Source organism: Haematobia irritans, chromosome 5, assembly GCF_050003625.1.
Source record: "Haematobia irritans isolate KBUSLIRL chromosome 5, ASM5000362v1, whole genome shotgun sequence".
NCBI lineage: Eukaryota > Metazoa > Arthropoda > Insecta > Diptera > Muscidae > Haematobia > Haematobia irritans.
Genome location: NC_134401.1, coordinates 67,632,707 through 67,653,163, shown reverse-complemented (window position 1 = coordinate 67,653,163; position 20,457 = coordinate 67,632,707). Strand labels below are relative to the sequence as shown.

The window sequence follows — 20,457 nt, the reverse complement described above, 5'->3', positions numbered from 1 at the left end:
CTGTAATATGTTTGCTGACTTTTTTGCCTCCACGTATTCTTGCAGTCATAATACCGAATCGAATTATCCTTACGTAATTAGTGGTTCTTCTCCAATAACTATGACACACCTGTCAATTGATAACGTTTTTCAAAATTTAAAATCTCTAAAAGATTCTTGTGTACCCGGTCCGGATGGTGTCCCCCCTATTATCTTAAAGCAGTGTGCAAACTCTCTCAAAGTTCCTCTCACGAAGCTTTTTAATAAGTCTTTATTACTTGGTTATGTCCCTAATATATGGAAAGAATCTTATATTATGCCATTGTTTAAATCTGGTAGTAGACACGTGGTGTCCAATTATAGAGGCATTGCAATGCTTAGCGCAATCCCTAAACTTCTCGAGAAAATATTGACAGATAGTGTTTCACATCAAGTTTCATCAGTTTTATCGAATTATCAACATGGTTTTCGAAAATCCCGTTCTACTGTTACTAATTTACTAGAGTTAACAACACTCGTTAACGATGGTTTTAGACAGGGAAGACAGACTGATGTGATATACACAGATTTCAGTAAAGCGTTTGATAAAGTCAATCATAGCCTTCTATTAATGAAACTTTCTAAAATTGGTTTTTGTCCCTCCTTAATTAACTGGATAAAGTCTTATTTAAGTGGTCGTGTTCAGAAAGTCAAGTTAGGAGATACAATTTCTATGCGAATTAATGTAACTTCGGGTGTCCCCCAGGGAAGTTCATCTTGGTCCAGTTCTTTTTTGTTTATATATAAATGATTTGCCATCAATCTTTACTCATTCTCATATTTTAATGTATGCTGATGATGTAAAAATTTTTCATACGTTCGACGATCCTTTGGAACAGACTCTGTTACAATCTGATTTGGATGTCTTCAGTAAATGGTGTGATGTAAACCTCATGCAATTGAACATACTTAAGTGCAAACATATGTCCTTCTATAGACGTAAACGTTTGGATTCAAGTTATTATATAAATGAAAAGGAACTTGTGCGTGTTGACCAATTTCTTGATCTAGGTATACTTCTAGATGCAAGATTGAACTTTAAGCAACATATTTTGATGATGATAAACAAAGCGTGTAGTTCTCTGGGTTTTATGAAAAGATGGGCTAAGGAATTTTCTGACCATTCCATTTCGAAAAAATTATATATCTCTCTAGTTCGAAGTACGCTAGAATATGGATCCGTGGTTTGGGACCCTGTATATAATATCTACTCGAATAAAATAGAAGCAGTTCAGAAGCAATTTCTTCTCTTTTGTCTGCGAAGCAATGGCTGGACTTATCACAATCTCCCCTCATATAAAGATAGGCTTGCCATCGTTAAACTACCTACATTAAGCAGTCGAAGAAAAATGTTAAATGTAACCTTTATCATGAACATTTTAAAGGGTACGATTATCTCGGAATTCATTTTAAGTCGTATGTATTTTAATATTCCATTAAGACCAATAAGAAACTTTACGTTATTGGCTATTCCATACTTTCAGAGAGACTATGCTAACCATGACTCTCTTCGTCTTCTCTTTTATGATTTCAACAAGTACTACCACCTTATTGATCTTTCTGAAAATAGATGCTCTTTAAAGCGTAAAATTATACTATATTTGAATGAATGAATTATGTTATCAATAAATCTAGAATTTGTAAATATGTATCCATAACGTTTATATTTTAGTCTGTAAGGATATTGTAATCTATAGACTATAGAAAATAAAATAAAAAAAAAAAAAAAAAATCGTGTTTCTGCAGTGTAGCACTTGCATATGATATTGGTAAAGTGCATTGAGGGGTCTAGCTATATCGGCAAAATGTGGAATAAATCTGCGGTAATAGTTGCAAAACGCAACAAATCTTCTTACTTCATCTGCATTTATTGGTATGGGATAGCTTTTTATTGCTTCATCCTTCGCAGGGTCTGTTTTCACGCCTTTATCAGTTATTAAGTGGCCCAAATAAATTACCTCAGGCTTAAGAAAGTTACATTTATTAGCATTAAGCTTTAAGTTGGACTTCCGCAACCGCTGAAACACGTTTCTTAAATTGGAATTGTGATGCTTCAAGCTACATCCAAAAACTATTATGTCATCAACATAGAGAAAAGCTGATTCATCCAATCCGCTTAAAGCAATCGTCAGCAGTCTCTGAAAGCTTTTGGACGAAATTTTTAATACAAATGGCAAGCGTTTAAATTGGAAATGCCCATTCCCCGTCGAAAAAGCCGTGAGTGGTCTGGAATCCTTGTGCAGACCTATCTGGTGAAAAGAACTCGTCATGTCCAGTGTTGAGAAATATTTTGCTCTGCCGAGTCTATCCAACACATCCTCAATTCGTGTCAATGGAAATTTATCATTCACGATCTTGTTATTAAGCTTTCTGAAATCCACTACCAGACGCCATTTCTTTGTTCCATCTGTAGATTTTTTTGGAACTACCAGCAATGGTGAATTATAAGGGCTGGTGGAATCTTCAATGATGTCATCATTCCTCATTTGCTCGACTTGCTTATTTATTTCATCCATCTTTGTGTGGGGAAGACGATAATTTTTTATATAAACTGGAGAACCATAAATGGTTTGTATTTGTTGAGTATAAAAATTATTTATACCCAATTTATCCTCAGGAAGATGGAAAATATCTTCAAATTCTTTAAAAATTTCAATAATTGACTCCCTGAAATCAGGATCACATGTTCCAATATCAACATTGGCCAATAAAGTGTCAATTTTTTCAGGATTACGTGACTTCGAATGACTAGCATAGCAAATGTCATATTCACTTAAAGGATGTATTTCACAATCAATGCTTCCAATCTTCACTGCCGCATCTGTAGTATTCAGTATCCTCACATGTTTCATGCCTTTAGCAGGTATTATACTATTTGCTAAGAAAACTCCTTCTGCCAACCTTTTATTTAATACAATACTATTTTCTCTCACATCCACACTTATTGGAAAAATCGTTTCTGAACGTGCTGGTATAATGGTGGCGCTTTGATTAATCGGTCTCGTATTCATTGGTAATATGACTTCATCATCATCGATGTTAAACGAAATAGTGTATGTTTCAAAGTCTATTTTACACAAGTATCTTGACAGAATATCTCTCCCGATAATGCCATCTGTTGGGATTGGAAATTTCACATCCGCAATATAAAACTTGTCATCCAAAACAAATCTTTCAATATGTAAATTCAATGTTGTAGTACCAATACACTGTACTGCGTCTTCAGTAATGCCAGTGAGTTTCACGGTTTCACTTTGATTTATATTGCCAAAATTGTGGTTTTTTGCAAATTGAAACATCAGCCCCCGTGTCAATCAAAAATCTTAATTCTTTATCAATATTGCCACATTTTATAGATAATTTGCTGATATATTAAAAATTCTTACATTTGGCCCTCTTGGACAACAGCTTCCTCCATTGTCTGGCCTTCGTAGTTTCCCTCATCAGTTGAATAAGGAAATGCTCGAAAACGTTGGTTCGACCTTCCATCATATGAACGGTTCCGGGTATTTTGAGCATAATTGCCGCGATAGTCGTCGTGTCCATTATTTCTTGTGCTATTATTATTATTCTGATAATTATTTTGTCTCCGGTTACTGTTACTAGTATTGTTATGTCGCTAATTGTAGGTTAGGTTAGGTTAAAGTGGCAGCCCGATTAAATTTCAGGCTCACTTAGACTATTCAGTCCATTGTGATACCACATTTAACTAAAAGTACCTATTACATATGGGCACTTCTAGTCTTAACCACTGAACCTTCTCTATTATTAACTTTTGTGGAACCAACCAGATTGCTCCAAAAACATTAACAAACTGCTTAAGTTAACGTTTTCCAGGTCAGCCAGTAATCTAAAGCTATATGCTCCTAAAATTCGCTTACGCCTTACACAAAAAGCAGGACACTCACACAAGAGGTGTTTAATTGATTCCTTTTCCTCCACGTCATGACAGCTTATACAATAGTCATTATACTTCGCACCTATAGTTTTTGCAAATTCGCCTATCAGGCAGCGACCCGTTATAGCAGATATTAGGAGTGCTATCTGACGCCTTGAGAACACTAGCATATCTAGTGTGCGGTTTAAGTTTAAATGGGGCCATATTTGCTTGGTGTCGTTACAACCCTTGCAATTTTCCCATCGAATATTGGCCATCATAACAGCCTTCTCACGCAGTAAGAGCTTGCAGGTGGCCAGAGGCATACCAACAGATTCTAGTTCCCCTGGAATATGTAAGGTAGTTCCTAGCCTTGCTAACACATCTGCTTCACAGTTCCCCGGTATGTTCCTATGACCAGGCACCCATATTAGGTGAATATTGTACTGCTCAGCCATCTCGTTGAGAGATTTGCGGCAGTCTATGGCCGTTTTTGAGTTAAGGAACACAGAGTCCAAGGATTTTATTGCAGGTTGACTGTCTGAGTATATATTAATGCCAATATTTGTTGTAACATTACTTCTCAGCCAATTCACCACCTCTCTTATTGCCAATATTTCAGCCTGAAAAACACTACAGTGATTAGGTAATCTTTTCGCTATTCGAATTTCCAGATCTTTAGAATATACTCCGAACCCCACTTGTCCATTCAATTTGGAGCCATCAGTATAGAAATCTATATATCTTTTATTCCCCGGGGTCTGTGTACACCACGCCTCACTGTTGGGAATTAGAGTTTCAAACTTTTTGTCGAAAAGTGGTTTTGCCAGGGTGTAATCCACTACGTTAGGCACATCTGGCATTACTTTGAGGACCGAACTATGACCGTACATTTTTTCCGACCACAGCGATAGCTCGCGCAACCGCACAGCCGTTGTTGCAGCTGACTGTTTGGCCAAAATGTCTAAAGGCAATAGATGTAGCATGACATTAAGGGAGTCTGTTCCTGTCTTACTAAATGCGCCTGAGATACATAAGCTCGCCATACGCTGAACTTTATCTAAACAAGTCGGTTTCTGAAGTGCCGGCCACCAGACTACAACACCATATAGCATTATAGGTCTAACCACTGCCGTGTATAGCCAATGCACAATTTTTGGTCTTAGTCCCCACTTTTTCCCTATTGCCTTTTTGCACGAGTACAAAGCTACCGTGGCTTTTCTCGCCCTCTCTTCAATATTAAGCCTAAAATTCAGCTTCCTGTCCAAAATAACGCCAAGGTATTTTGCACACTCACCAAAGGGAATTTCAGTACCCCCTAAGGAAATGGGCCTAACCGTGGGAGTTTTGCGATCTTTGCAGTACATGACTATTTCTGTCTTTGCTGGATTTACACCAAGACCATTATCTTTCGCCCATTTCTCAGTCATCCGGAGAGCTCTCTGTATAATATCTCTGATTGTGGATGGGAATTTTCCCCTGACTGCTAGCGCCACATCATCTGCGTATGCCACCACTTCTATCCTTTCTTTTGCTAGAGAAACCAGAAGGTTGTTTATAGCAACATTCCAAAGAAGAGGTGATAGAACTCCTCCTTGGGGAGTGCCTCTGTTCACATACCTTTGTATGTTTGCTTGCCCTAGTGTGGCTGAAATACGTCTCTTCATTAGAAGTTCGTCTAACAGCCTAAGAATACCTGGATCAACATTCAGAGTTGTCAGTCCATTTAATATCGAGCTCGGATAGATATTATTGAACGCCCCTTCGATGTCTAGAAACGCCACGATTGTGTATTCTTTGACAGATAGTGAGCTTTCAATAAAGCTGACCAGTTCATGCAAAGCGGTCTCAGTAGACCTGCCCTTCGAGTATGCATGCTGTCGTTTCGAGAGCAAACCTGAATCCACGGTAGTTCTAAGATACATGTCTATCATCCTCTCCAGGGTCTTAAGTAGGAATGAGGATAAGCTGATTGGTCGGAAATCCTTCGCACTCGAGTGAGAGGCTTTTCCTGCTTTAGGTATGAAGACGACTTTTGTTTCCCTCCACTTTTCTGGAATATATGCTAAGTTTACACATTGTTTATATATCACCGTCAACCAGGGGATAATTCTTCCAGCCACTGCCTGTAACTCCGCCGGAGTAATTCCATCAGGTCCGGGGGATTTGAATGGTCCAAAGCTATTTAAAGCCCATTTTATTCTAGATTCCGACACAATTTCCTCGATAGGAAATGATCGCTGAGCCTCTGTTACACCGCCGGAACATGGTTCAACCGTCTGATTTCCAGGGAAGTGTGTGTCCAAAAGTACCTCCAACTTCTCCTCACTGGACGTTGTCCAATTTCCCTCCGATGTTTTAATGAAACCTGGAGCGGTGTTAGTGGATGCTAGTACCTTCCGTAGTCTGGAAGCCTCTGACGTATTCTCAATACTGCTACAGTAATCATCCCAAGAGTTTTGTTGAGACCTTCTCAGTTCTCGTTTATATTCTCTCAGATTCATCTTGTAAGTGTCCCAATCCTCCGGAGCTCTTGTGGACTTTGCTTTGTTAAAGAGCTTCCTGCAGGATTTCCTCATATTACTTAACTCCGTAGCCGGCCGATTTTTTCCCCTTGGCTTTCCTCTAGGGCAAGCAGCTTTCAGTGAAATGTTGAAGGCCTTAGTAATCCGCTCCACTGCGTGTTCGATATCTTGCACAGTGCTCATATTTGTCTCCGGCATTTCCGGTATCATCAAATTGAATGATTCCCTATACCTATTCCAATCAGCTTTCCTAACATTTGGCGGAAATATGGTCTTTGAAGTACGAACAGCCAATCTGAAACTGATGTAGCGATGATCTGAGAAGCTATGTTCCCTCAAAACTTGCCACTCAGATATCTTATCATTCAGTTCCGGAGGGGTCAACGTTACGTCCAAAACCTCTTGTCTGTTCCTGGTGACGAAGGTTGGTGCATCTCCCTTATTGCAAACTACCAGGTTAGTACGCAAAATAAACTCTATTAGCGACTCTCCCCTTGCATTAGTATCACTACTTCCCCAAATACTATGATGTGCATTTGCATCGCATCCCATAATGAGTTTTGTCTTTGTTTTTAGTGACTCCTCAACTAAGGTCTTAACGGCACAGGGTGGCATATCCCTATCATGTCCCATGTAGACCGAAGATACCCAATATTTGCATGTGGATATCTCTAGACTGGCTACGACAGTGTCTGCATTGCTCAATGAAGGAAGCAGAAACAAGTTTAGTTCGTTTTTAGCAATTATACATGCTCGATTTATATCGTTACCGGTATTATGCAAAAGTTTGAAACCCGGAGTGCTTAATTCACAGATCTTGTTCTTATATATGTATGGTTCTTGAATAAGAACTATATCTATGTCTCCTTTCATCAGGAGAACTTTTAAGGCAGCACAAGCGGCCTTACAATGGTGAAGATTTATCTGGAGGAACCGTAGAACCATCCAAATTTTCAACCACCGTCACATCAGCCGCTTCAATTGAGTCATCAAGGGCTTCCTCTTCACAGATCTCGGTGACTCTCGCAACAATCCGCGGTTCAGCTTTGGTGAGGCTTGAGCCTGTAGAAACTTCCCGCATATGATTTTCGCCATAGTCTGTAGGTTTTATGTCTCCTTCGGCTTCGCTAGGAGATTTTTTCACTGCTGACTCTACCGGAGGCTTGTCCGTTTCGGTATCCTTTGGCTGATCGCTTTTGTATACCTTCATATGGATATCATGAAAGCCATAACTTACGCGTCCTTGGGTCTGGGCTAGATGTGGCAGCGACTCTATGTTTAATATAAACACCGCATGTCGTCTTGGTCCATCCACCTCATCCAAACGACCAACCCTCCAATCGGCGGTTGGAAGATCTGGGTTACATTCTTTTAGTCTCTCTAGTATTGACTCAGGATCAGGAGGGTTTGCCGGTATCCATGCATGTGCTCTAGGTTTAGCCGGTATGTCTTTTTTATCGACTAACTCCAAAGCGGCTCCTTCCCAAACTTCACCAATTAGCATCAATGCAGCTTTAAAGCAATCCATAGACCTCTGGTCTGCAAAAGCTATTAACTTATATCGTCCTTGATACCATCCAGCATCTTGCCGTCGAGGACTTGGTCCGGGAAACTTTTTTCGCACCTCTGAGTAGACACCAGACATCGCGTTCTCAATTTCCCCCCATTTTTGCCTTGGAATCATACCGTCCAATGCTCCTTTATTAATAATAGCCATCACAAGGCTGTCTTTTGCAACTGAGGCAAACGATCTTTGATCCCGTTTGGAGGATGGTAGCTCATCCGGTGATCGTTCCCTTTTTCCAGCTTCAAGAATTCCTTGAGCCCATTTTAAGGAATCGCTTTGCTTAGCCGACAACGTGCTTGGGTCGACTGATCCTAATTTCTTTAGGATAAACAAAGCATTTCTTCGTTCCTTGAATCTCTTTCGAGAGGGATTGCCTCCTTTTGATGTCGTCACCTTAGAAAAGGTTCGACTTGCCAAAGTGTCACCGCCAGTAACTCTGTTTTTCGCTAATTGTAATTCTGTTTTTCGTTGCGTCTGTTTCTATCGTCGAAACGCTCCCTAGGCCTAAACTGACTATCTCCATTATATATATTGTTGTTCCCAAATCTATTATTCATGTCTGTTCTGGGTCACACCGCATTGTGCACCACACTATACACTTTCTACACACCACACACAAAGTTAGTTGTTCTGAATCACACATGTGAACACTTTTTTCGGACTTTTAATCGAAAAATGTGACAGCTCATTTTTTCTGCAAGCCATATTATTTGCAGACAGAAATTATAAACAAAACATATTTTGCCGGTATAAACATAAAAAATTAAAAGTAAGTGCGTAACTCAAAGCCATAAAATGCCTGCCGGATTTTTGTTAGCAGTGAATAATGTAAGGACAAGAGCAATTTATCAAGAAAAAAGAGACAATTGCGTGATGCTTCAAATCTGTTTTGATTTGTTTTTTTCTATCCCTCCTCAATGTTACTTATGAACAAACGATCGCCGTGTCGTTTTCGTTTTTGTTTTTGACGGCGGAGAAGTTTTTATTTTGGTTTTGGTCAAACAGTTTTTAACATCCATACATTAAAGGAAATTTAATTATAGTGGGCATAATTAACTATTCTGTTAAGGTTTTTCTCATTTGTATTGCTTAAATATTTACAATAATATTGCATACAAATTTTCTATCGTGGCGGCCTCCATGTGCAGAAAGATATTGGCGGCGTTAGTTTTTTTTTAATTTGCTCAGTGATTTGTGCACCAAGAACACTTTGCAGAATTGAAGACGCCATATTTTTCATGCAATAAATTTGGTAAAATTCACTTTTCTTAGCCCATTGATTTTGTAAAAGTTATAATTTAATTACCTTATATTTTCAAAAAGACCTTTGATTTGTTTAGGAAAGCGGATAGTATTCACAAAAATCAAAGATAATTTTGCTTAAAACTTTTTTGTGTTAACTTTTAAAAATTGTGGCAACATTATACTTTCGAACACACTGAAAACCAGCTGATTAAAACAACCCCAAAATTTATACACCAATCAGAGGAAATTTCGGTTCAAATTTTAAGATGGATTTTTAAAATAGTGGTTTCTGCCATATATAAGTGACTTTCCCAATAAAATTTGCAAATATTTATAAAAAACATATTAAAGTTTCAGAATCTGTTATTTATTTGTTATAAAAACTTCTAACTTGGCGTACGATGGCTGTACACTAAGCCTACACAAAAGAAATGTTCGTGTACATTTTTCAGGTCTATGACGGTGTATAGTGTTGGCCAAAACACCTTTTAAGTGTGACACCATACGTAACTTGTACATGTGTGTACCAGAACAGACACGATTACTTCCATACCTACTATCATTACCATTATAATTCCTACTTCTTCCACCTCTAAAATTCCTACTATGACCTCTATTTATGAAAAACATGTTCTTATCTGCCGAATCTAAATTCTTCTCGGCAGTAATACATCTCTGTGCTGCCTCACTCAATGTTTTTGGCATGTTCGATAATAATATAGGTTGATACTCAGCACTAACATCCTTAACAAAAACGTTAATGCCATCACTTACTTTATATATTGCTTCCTTCGTCTCATGTGATGGGTTCGACAAATTCCCAATCTCAAACGCACTTAACTGATCTGCAAGCTCCGAAACTTTTTACCTTAACTCAGTTACAGTCGACCTTCCTTGTACCGTCGTACCCAATTCAGTTAAAACTTGTTGCAACGTTTTCGGATTCGGAAATGCTTATTCTAAACTTTTCTTCAATTCACGCCATGTTGTTGGTTTGTTGGAACGACCTAAAATACTCCTCACCTGGGTTGACAGCTTGAAATTATAGACATACTTAACGAATATGGGTCTATCTTCTTCTTTCAACAAATCGTGCAGCAATTCAGCTTGCGAAATAAAATCATCCAAAAATTTAAAAGTCCCCTTGAATACCTGTAGGTTTTTGCCTACCATAGATATGTCAAAAGACGCCATATAGGGGAAACTTTCGATTTCCACAACTTCTTCTTTTACATTTAAAGTTTTTAAAATGTTCTCAATTTCTCCAAGTTTCTCAAATTGCAATTTTAAGGTTTTGACCTCTTCTTCATCAACAACTTCATTAATTTCATCTTTCAGAAAATTCAACCGAGCAAACTTCTCTTCTATATACTTCTTAGAGAAAGTTCTATTTACGCTCTTCCTCAAATTATTCTTCAATTTCTCTAACTCATTTATATACTCATTTAACGACTCCATATAAAATACTAAAATTTAATAAATAAATAATGTATTACAACTATTATTAGGCTTTCTTTTTTTTCAAACAACTTTTAAAAATATTCAATTAAACTTAAACACAAATATAATCTATTTCAAAAATCACATTCACAATGTGAACACGCTCCCTTATATCTATTTGAAATTAACGGATTTTTAAATCGTATATACGCCCATCATATGAAAAATACAACCCTGGCATACATATGCAAACCGGTTACCGATTACTCAAGTACTAGTATAAAATGTCATATCATCTGACATATTGCCATACATAGCCGGACATCTTGGAAATCCCAGTGGAATATATATTTTTTTAACAATTTTAATATTATTAATTAATTAAATATTATCAATTTGTGTGTATTATTGTAAATCCATTGTATATTCTTTTTATTCAATTTAAATAAAATAAAAACAAAAAGTGCCAGCCTTTATGTTTTGTTAGTGTTGTGTTATTGGTTATTAGTGTTGTGTTCACAAGCTGTTTTGTTGCTTCTTATTTGTTGCATCTCAGCCTGAATTGCATCAATACGCAACCACATTTCTGATGCCACTTGGCAAAAAAGGGTTTTGTCCTTATATTCCTTGCAGGCACAATTGAGTGCCACAGCAATTATTTTCAAATAAAAATGAAAAGAAAACTTTTTATGTTGAAATGCCAGTTAAAGGCTTCAAAACTTGAATGTTGCTTTATTTGAAATTTGATGATCTTTTATACTAAGATAACGGCATTTCTAATTCTATTTTCATTTTTCCAACATATCCTTAAAAATAAACAACAATCCTTATACCTAAACATATGTTATTTATTACTAAACAGCTGTTTGATATACAATGTTACTTAAACTATTGAACAGCTGACTTAAAACTAATGTACCGAATACACTACAATGCTCACCACCCAAAAATAACATTTTGCTCTTAAAACATGTTTGAGGTTGTTGATATGCACTGTGCAGCATATTATACTTTGGTTTTAAATATTTGTTATTGTACATATATAGAAGTACGCTTTTGAGAATATGTATATTGTATGAAAAATAATTTTTTCTTTAATTGTTCTGGTACCTTCATAATAAAAACTATTGTTAGATTTCACTGCGAGAATTTATTCTTCTAATAGGTTATGGGCCTGTGCTACGTGAGATATCGGGATATTTAAATCGTTATAGTTTTTGAATACGCGTTACATTAAATCGTTTACCATTTGGCGGTCGTAATAATGAATAATCAAAGCATACAATTTCCAAAACTTTCGAATTCCAACTATCATAACTGGAAATTCAATATGGAGCTATTATTGCTAGAGCGGGAACTTTGGTACATCATTGTTCATGAACTTCCAACAACGCCGGATGCAAAATGGCTTCTTCGTGATGGAAAGACAAGAGCTACAATAGGTTTGGCTGTGGAAGAATCTCAAAAGATTCACATCAAGAAGCTCAAAACAGCTAGGGATTATTGGATCACCTTAATAACCCATCATGAAAAGGCAAGTCTTACAAATAAAGTAAGTTTACTTCGTCAACTTTCAACAAAAAGAATGAATGGTGGTCAAACAATGGAAGAACACATAACAGAATTCTAGAACATTGTGGATAAACTGAATGATTTGGGTGAGGAAATTGGAGAATTCAAAGCTGTGGCATTTTTGCTAGGAAGTTTACCAGAGGACTACAATTCGTTGATATCTTCTCTGGAAATGCGCCCAGAGAATGAATTAACTGTCGATTTCGTTAAAGAAAAATTAATTCTGGAATTCAAACGAAAGTCTGGTGAAGAGCAAGGAAATGATGCCGCATTCAAGATTCAAAAGAAATTCAAACTCAAATGTTTTTCATGCGGCAAGACCGGACATATGACAAAGGATTATAATAAAAGAAAACCGAAAGGAAATCATGCAAATATTGCAATAAACGATAGCAATCAGAACCTCTGTTTTGTGGCAAATACAGAAAAATCAAAATGTGAGTGGTTTATAGATTCCGCTGCAACATGTCATATGTGTTGCGATGAAACTTTTTTCAAGAAGCTGGAAAAGGGTAAGAATGATTCAATTTATTTGGAGGATGGTACTGAGTTTAAATCTAGTGGAATCGTGTTACCAATGTGCTATTTGTTCCAGAACTGGATGGAAGCTTGTTATCTGTACGAAAATTGACAAGTGAAGGATTCGAAGTTTTTTTCACTTCAAGTACACACAGAAAACAAATTTGTTGGGACAACCAATTCTTTTGCCAACCGAATTATTTGGTTGCATCTACTATCATAATAAAACCGACATAATTGGTTGTGATAACCAATTGACAATTATATTGGTAATCACAACCAATAGAATTTCATTCGCTAGTTGGCGTAACTACCTGATAATTTAACGGAACAACCAATATTTTGCTATCGTTACCATTTGTGAAATAAGAATAACGAGCAAATTTCAGTTTAGTTTATTTTTTACATGTTAGCCTGATACCGAAACAGGCAATTGACGTCCAAATGCATTATATCTAATTATACAATTATTATTCGAGCTTTATGGACAGATATAGATTAAGGAACATGGTTAATAGAGTCATTGAAAAGAAAACGCCAGATACAAATCGATACACGCCTGGACTGTACATGTTTCGGTTCGGGCGAATGAACCTTTCCACAGCCTTTAGTATAGATCTGGCTGGGAGAGATAACTCAATTTTGGGCCCTTTATGCTAACTCCTTATGGAGAAAACATTTGGGAAATTTCCTCTTACAAATTGAATCATCTTTTCTCCCACTGTACATCATCTTTTCATATAACTTACAAGTCCCTTAATCTTATTTTTATTTCGTTTTGTTACATAGTAATGCAACAACACGAAATTTATTTTTAGAAAGCTTATTTGTTAGAATTCACCTAAGTGGTGAACAGTCGAACAATGCTTATTGTTTCTACAGTCAACTACAACATATGACAATTAACAGAAACTGGTTTCCAGGAAACAACAACAATTCTAACACGTACATTAGTCGTGTTTTTCCTAGTTTTACGACGGGCTCATCGTTGCTTATTATATTACATGTTAGCCTGATACCGAAACAGGCAATTGACGTCCAAATGCATTATATCTAATTATACAATTATTATTCGAGCTTTATGGACAGATATAGATTAAGGAACATGGTTAATAGAGCCATTGAAAAGAAAACGCCAGATACAAATCTATACACGCCTGGACTGTACATGTTTCGGTTCGGGCGAATGAACCTTTCCACAGCCTTTAGTATAGATCTGGCTGGGAGAGATAACTCAATTTTGGGCCCTTTATGCTAACTCCTTATGGAGAAAACATTTGGGAAATTTCCTCTTTATTTTTATTTGAATAAAGATATACGTGTAACCATTGGAAATATTAAATATACGACAAATTAATAGTACATGGTACTATACCACAGAAAGGCAGCCACTCAGGAATGTCAATGCCATGGACGTGCAAAGCTGCTAAAAATAGCAAATAATTATTGCAAATATTCACTTTATTTTTAGTTGTACCTATCTCAAAAGTTGCGTTCACGCAGCATACCATGTCAGGTTTTCATCATATTTGAGTAGATATCTCTTGATATATAGCATCTATATAAAATTGGAGAAAAATTAAAAAACTGTCGTGAGAAGTAAAAATGTAATTTCATATTTATACTTACTTGTCTCTTGAGAATGCAACTGCAGAATTAGAAACAAGCTTATAATTCACATCGCACATCATCACTTGAGTTAAATTAAACATTGGCTTAAATAAACTTTATTCTATAAAAATTCTCAATAACGAAACAAAAAAAAACTTATTTGTTGTCTAAATATTAGTAGTCCATAGCAACCATTTTACTTTATAACTATCAAATCGGTAAGCCCAACCAATTATTTGCTAGACTGACTTTCAATCAGGTTTGGTGATAGATTGGAAAAATAAATCAGTTACCACAACAGGGAGGAATAAATAGAAATGGTTGCTTACTTCAATTTATAAATAACGACCAATATTTGATCGTGTGTACCAACTTTTGGTCACTGCTATTTTATTGGTTATATAAAGCATCAAATAATAGAAATGACTAACAATTATTCCACACAATTAAAAATTGTGGGTCTCCACTATCAAATTGTTGTCGTACTCGAATTCCAACCAATCATTTCTATGGGTGTACATGTTCAATTTCGATGAATGGTAAAGTTCACGCTACAGCAAAGTTGGTGAGAAATTTATATGTATACCCTAAAAAAACGCTTCTTTAACATATGTTCCAAACATATTTTGCAGGAAGCACATATATTATTGGATACTGCCGGAACATTAATATGTTTGTTTTATGTCAACATATTTTATGTTTGGAAGCATTTTGAGCCCAAAAATATTATATGCTTGGAAGATTTTTTCCCAAAGACGATTGTGCTCATTGCCTAACATACTGTGAACACATTTTTGTGATCAAAGTCTAGGTCGCAATTTAAGTCCAATCGCCTTCAAATTTGGCACATGTTCCTAATTCGGGTCAGAATAGAACCCTATTGATTTTGGAAGAAATCGGTTCATATTTAGATATAGCTCCCATATATATCTTTCGCCCGATATAGACTAATACAGTCCTAAAAGCCAGAGTTTTGGCCCAATTTGGTTGAAATTTTGCACAGGGAGTAGATTTAGCATTGTAGCTATGCGTGCCAAATTTGAAATCGATTCAGATTTAGATATAGCTCTCATATATATCTTTCGCCCGATATGCACTTATATGGACCCAGAAGCCAGAGTTTTATCCCGATTAGCTTGAAACTTTGCACAAGGAGTACAATTGGTAGTATAGTCATTTGATTGAAATCGGTTCAAATTTGATTGAAATCGGTTCAGATTTAGATATAGCTTCCATGTACATTTTTCGCCCGATATGGACTTATATGGCCCCAGAAGCCAGAGTTTTGGCCCAATTTGGTTGAAATTTTGCACTAGGAGTACAATTAGTAATATAGTCATGTGTGCCAAATTTGATTGAAATCGGTTCAGATTTAGATATAGCTCCCATATATATGTTTTTCTGATTTCGACACAAATGGTCAAAATACCAAAATTTTCCTTGTTAAATCGCCACTGCCTAGTCGAAAAGTTGTAAAAATTACTCTAATTTTCCTAAACTTGTAATACATATATATCGAGCGATAAATCATAAATAAACTTTTGCGAAGTTTCCTTAAAATTGCTTTAGATTCAAATGTTTCCCATATTTTTTTTACTAAAATTGTGTTCCACCCTAGTGCATTAGCCAACTTAAATTTTGAGTCTATAGATTTTGTAAAAGTCTATCAAATTCTGTCCAAATCGAGTGATGTTTAAATGTATGTATTTGGGACAAACCTTTATATATAGCACCCAACACATTTGACGGATTTGATATGGTATCGAAAATTTAGATCTACAAAGTGGAGCAGGGTATAATATAGTCGGCCCCGCCCGACTTTAGACTTTCCTTACTTGTTTAATTTACACATTTATATTTATACTATATTAAATTTTTGTAATGAAACTACGAAATGTTGGTTAGTAAAGATTTATAGTCAGTAACAGTGCTTGATATAAACGAAATTGACTGATTTTTGGATAAAATATTATTTTTTTATTGCAAAAATAACAATTTTGTAACAAAAAACTGTTTTTGGTACAAAACTTTAAAATTTGGAAGGTATTCAAAAACTCTAACAAAAGAAGAACGTGGAGTCGAGTATAAACATACATAAATAATTTTATAATATAAACATACATTTATTTAGGCGTGAACAGTTTTTAATAGCATTTAACACCATCGCTCTAAAATGCCTTTTATTTTTCTTTAATAATTCATTTTAAAGAAAATAAACTTTTTAAATTGTTTTAGCTGCAAAACTTGAACTTAATGCCCGCATTTATATTTGAAGGTGTCCGTCAAGGACACCTTCAAATATAAAATCTCCTCGTGGACTACTTATTAATAAAGAGGAACTAAACTTTTTTTATACATTTTACTGTGTAATTTTTCACCATTTCCTCCTTATTTCATTTTACTGTCCCAACTCTAAAAAGAGTATAGTGCCCTTTCGTTATTTTTATGAAGACCCCTGATTTCTTTTAACGAACCAAGAAAAAAATTATGCCCATAATGCCAAAATGATAAACAAAACACATGTCCACACATACATAAAATGCTGCTCTGAAGGCGGAAACATATGCTGTTTGTTTTTCAAATGTCTATTCTCTTTATTCAAATTAAATAATATTTAGACTTAAGCATATCACATTTTTGGCCTTATCATAAAACAGTTTTCCGAAACAACATACAAGCGGTTTCACAGAAATTGTTCTCTTTTGATTCTTTCGCTGCATTATGTTGATATCTTTCGTCAACTCTCACGGTTGCCATCTCTATTTTTTTCTCTATACTCTCTCTGTCGCTTTGAGTAAAATATCACAACATATGTATGTTTAGTCGAAATTTGTAAATTTATATATTTTTGCATTCACTCATATGAATTTTATGAAACATTCATGTCCCAAACATAATATATTCTAACATATTAACATAGATGTCCCAAACATTTAGTGTTAGTTTAGGAACATTACATGTTTGCACTTAAATATATTATGTTTTAAAATTGTGCCGAAAAACATTTTGTTTATATCGGAACATATGAAAAACATATTTTTCTAACAGTGTACTAAATCTAAGCCAAAGGGGAAATAAAATATGTCGAAACCAACTGGAATGTATCCATATTTGGCATCGCCATATGGGACATAGAAACATTCAAGCTATCAGTAAGAGTCACAATGAAGGGTTGGTTACAGGAATGAATATCAAGAAATGTTCTTGTTCATCGGAATGTGAGGTGTGTTTAAAACCCAAATTAACAAGAAAACCATTTCCAAAAGTATCTTAAACTAGAGGGAAGTGTTGCTTAGAATTGATACACGCCGATTTGTGTGGTCCTATGCAAACTACAACCCCATCTGGGAATCGTTGCTTTTTAAATTTAATTGACGACTATAGCCGTTATTATCACAAATAATTTTTGAAATCAAAAGATATGGCCTACGAAAAGATAATAGAATTTATCGAGATGACGGAAGCCCAATTTGGAAAACGATTGAAAGCCATTAGAACTGACTGTGGTGGTGAATTTTGTAATAAGAAAATGGAACAATTTATGATTTCTAAGGGTATTAAACATCAACTTACTGCTCCATACACACCCGAGCAAAAATGGGTAGCAGAAAGGAAAAACAGAAGTTTAATGGAAATGACCCGTTGTATGTTAAATGAAGCTAATATTGATAATAAATTCTGGGTAGAAGCTGTCAATACAGCGAATTATATACAAAACAGACTATCATCTTCCTCTACAAAAACTACACCTTATGGGCTATGGTTTAACAAAGTACCAGATGAAAGTCATGTTCGAATATTTGGTTCAACAGCCTATGCACATATTAATAAACAAAAGAGAAGAAAGTTAGATGATGTCGCTGCACTGAAAAAACAGTGAACCCACCAGGAAGAAAACTTTCGGTTAATTTTAGAAAATTTTGAACATTTTTAGAAAATTTTAACTAAACAGTATTACAAACGCTGGCATCACGCCGATGTCATTAAAATAAGTAAATAATTTTCGACAAATTCAAGAAAATTTATTAGACATAACTAAATTTTTTCACTTGTTAAAGAAAATTTTGTTGTTTGAAGGGAAAACTTGGAGTTCAAAATTGCAAGAATGTCTTTAGTGACATACGAATTTCATGATGGACGCATTTTTGGTAACAATTACAAATTTAAAGAAATTCTGAACTATTTTGTGGAAGACACGAATTTAGTTAATCTTTATGATTCATTTCAGTATATTTTTTCCTCGGTTTTAGTTAATTTAACTAACGTACACAAAAAATTATTAGAGTAAAAGAATCTTTCTCCAAACATAATAATTCCATGAACTAAACTAATGTTAAATTGGCTTTAGTGAAATAGATAGTTCACTTTTTTTTGAGTGTGTGAAATGCAATTTAGTTGGCTACTGCGAAGAATCAAAAGCGTTCAGACTTCTTAATGTAAATACCAATGCAATAATTATCAGCAAGGATGTAGAATTCATAGAGCCAAAAATATCAGGAAATTTACAAAATGCAAATGAAATTAACAGGTCAATTGATAACGCATTATTTGAAATTTCTACGGAGAATCACAAATCTGACAATACAAGTCACGAAAATGTTGAAGATGATATAGAGACGGAATATTCTGAAGAATTCAACGGTTTTGAATCCGCAGTAGAATTCACTGAAAAAACAGTGAACCCTTTTCCATTGCAAAATGAACTAAACTGTAGTAATATTGACCATGATTTAGCCCTTAAGATTTTTTTCAACTTGTCTAGTTTATAATTTTCTTAAATTTTAGTTCATCTATAACATTGTATTTTAGTTCATTTTTACAACACCATAAGATTTACATACCCCTACCAAGTTAAAAAGTCAGTATTATTTTGGTTTACTTGCTTATTTTGTGGGAAACCCGATAATAAAAATTGGTTAACAGTCTCTTTAAAATGTCGACGACTGAACTATTTTTAAATCAATCATTCCACAGTACAGAGAAATTAAATAATTAAAGGAACAACAAACCGTTTCACTATTACGAAAATTTTCATACATTAAAATTAAACTTTCTTTAAACAAAAGTACTTTATTATAAAAACTTATGATGAAAGTTGTTAATACAATGTTTTTGTGAATAAAAATTATGACCACGTGGAACAGAGAGTAGTTCATTTGAACTCGCTGTTTGGACATTTTGACTTATCCTTTTTTTATTCATCGTAGGCAATTTTTTCACATATCTTGCTGGAAAAAATGGAAACAATAATGAAAATTGTTAAAAATTAACACCATGTAATGAAATATAATTTTTAATTCTTCATTTTAGCTTGTAACTTACCATATTTGGGGCATTTTATCAAATGGTGTAAGGAATTCAACTTTTCTTTGGAAAACGTATCTCATAAAATTTGTACCTGAAACAATAAGAGAAATAATGAAGTATTCTAAATAAACTCATAAAACTGTGTTGTTATCGATGTGAAGGATATAATAAAATAAATATTCTAGTTGAAAGAAAGCCAAAGTTTTAATATAAAACTTACCAATTCTCTATTAAATTGTAATTGTATTGTTGTCCAAATTTATTTGGGTTACTCTGAAATTAAATATTTATTTTTTACATTAAATAAAATTATTAAATAGGTTTTCAAAAAATCTAATGAAAAAATAATAATATGCATAAAAAACCAAATATTCTTGATAACCCTAGATAGTCATCATTCGTCAAAATGACGACACGTAATTTCATTTTCGATTTAAAGGTAGGTACTATGTTCGGTTTCCGCAGCGAAATCCCATACAAAACCAAAAATGCGAAAAACTACCGAAATATTTTTTCGTTTGTGGTACTTTGTTTTTTTTTCGAGTTGAAAAACTGACATAAAGCGCATAGTCCCTAATTAGGTCGTGTTAAATCCTTCCATATGTTGAGACTAGTCAGTTTGAAAACATGGCGCCATTTGTAATGTGAATTAAGAAATAATTTATTTATTCAAATGATTTGTGTTAAATTATAATGCAAAAGTGGTTCGCGTTGTTATTTAAAATTGTTATACGATCGATTGACGAAATAAAAATAACATGGAGTGGTATTTTCGT

At 34.9% G+C, this 20,457-nt stretch overlaps 1 long non-coding RNA gene across 1 annotated transcript; it reads right to left on the bottom strand.

The window, feature by feature from the left end:
• Window positions 1-14,060: 14,060 nt before the first annotated feature.
• Window positions 14,061-14,483, bottom strand: LOC142239137 (uncharacterized). Its single transcript, XR_012722925.1, has 3 exons — window positions 14,393-14,483; window positions 14,241-14,321; window positions 14,061-14,186 (listed from the first exon to the last, which is right to left on the bottom strand). It is a non-coding gene; the product is annotated as an uncharacterized LOC142239137 (long non-coding RNA).
• Between the last annotated feature and the right edge of the window lie 5,974 nt (window positions 14,484-20,457).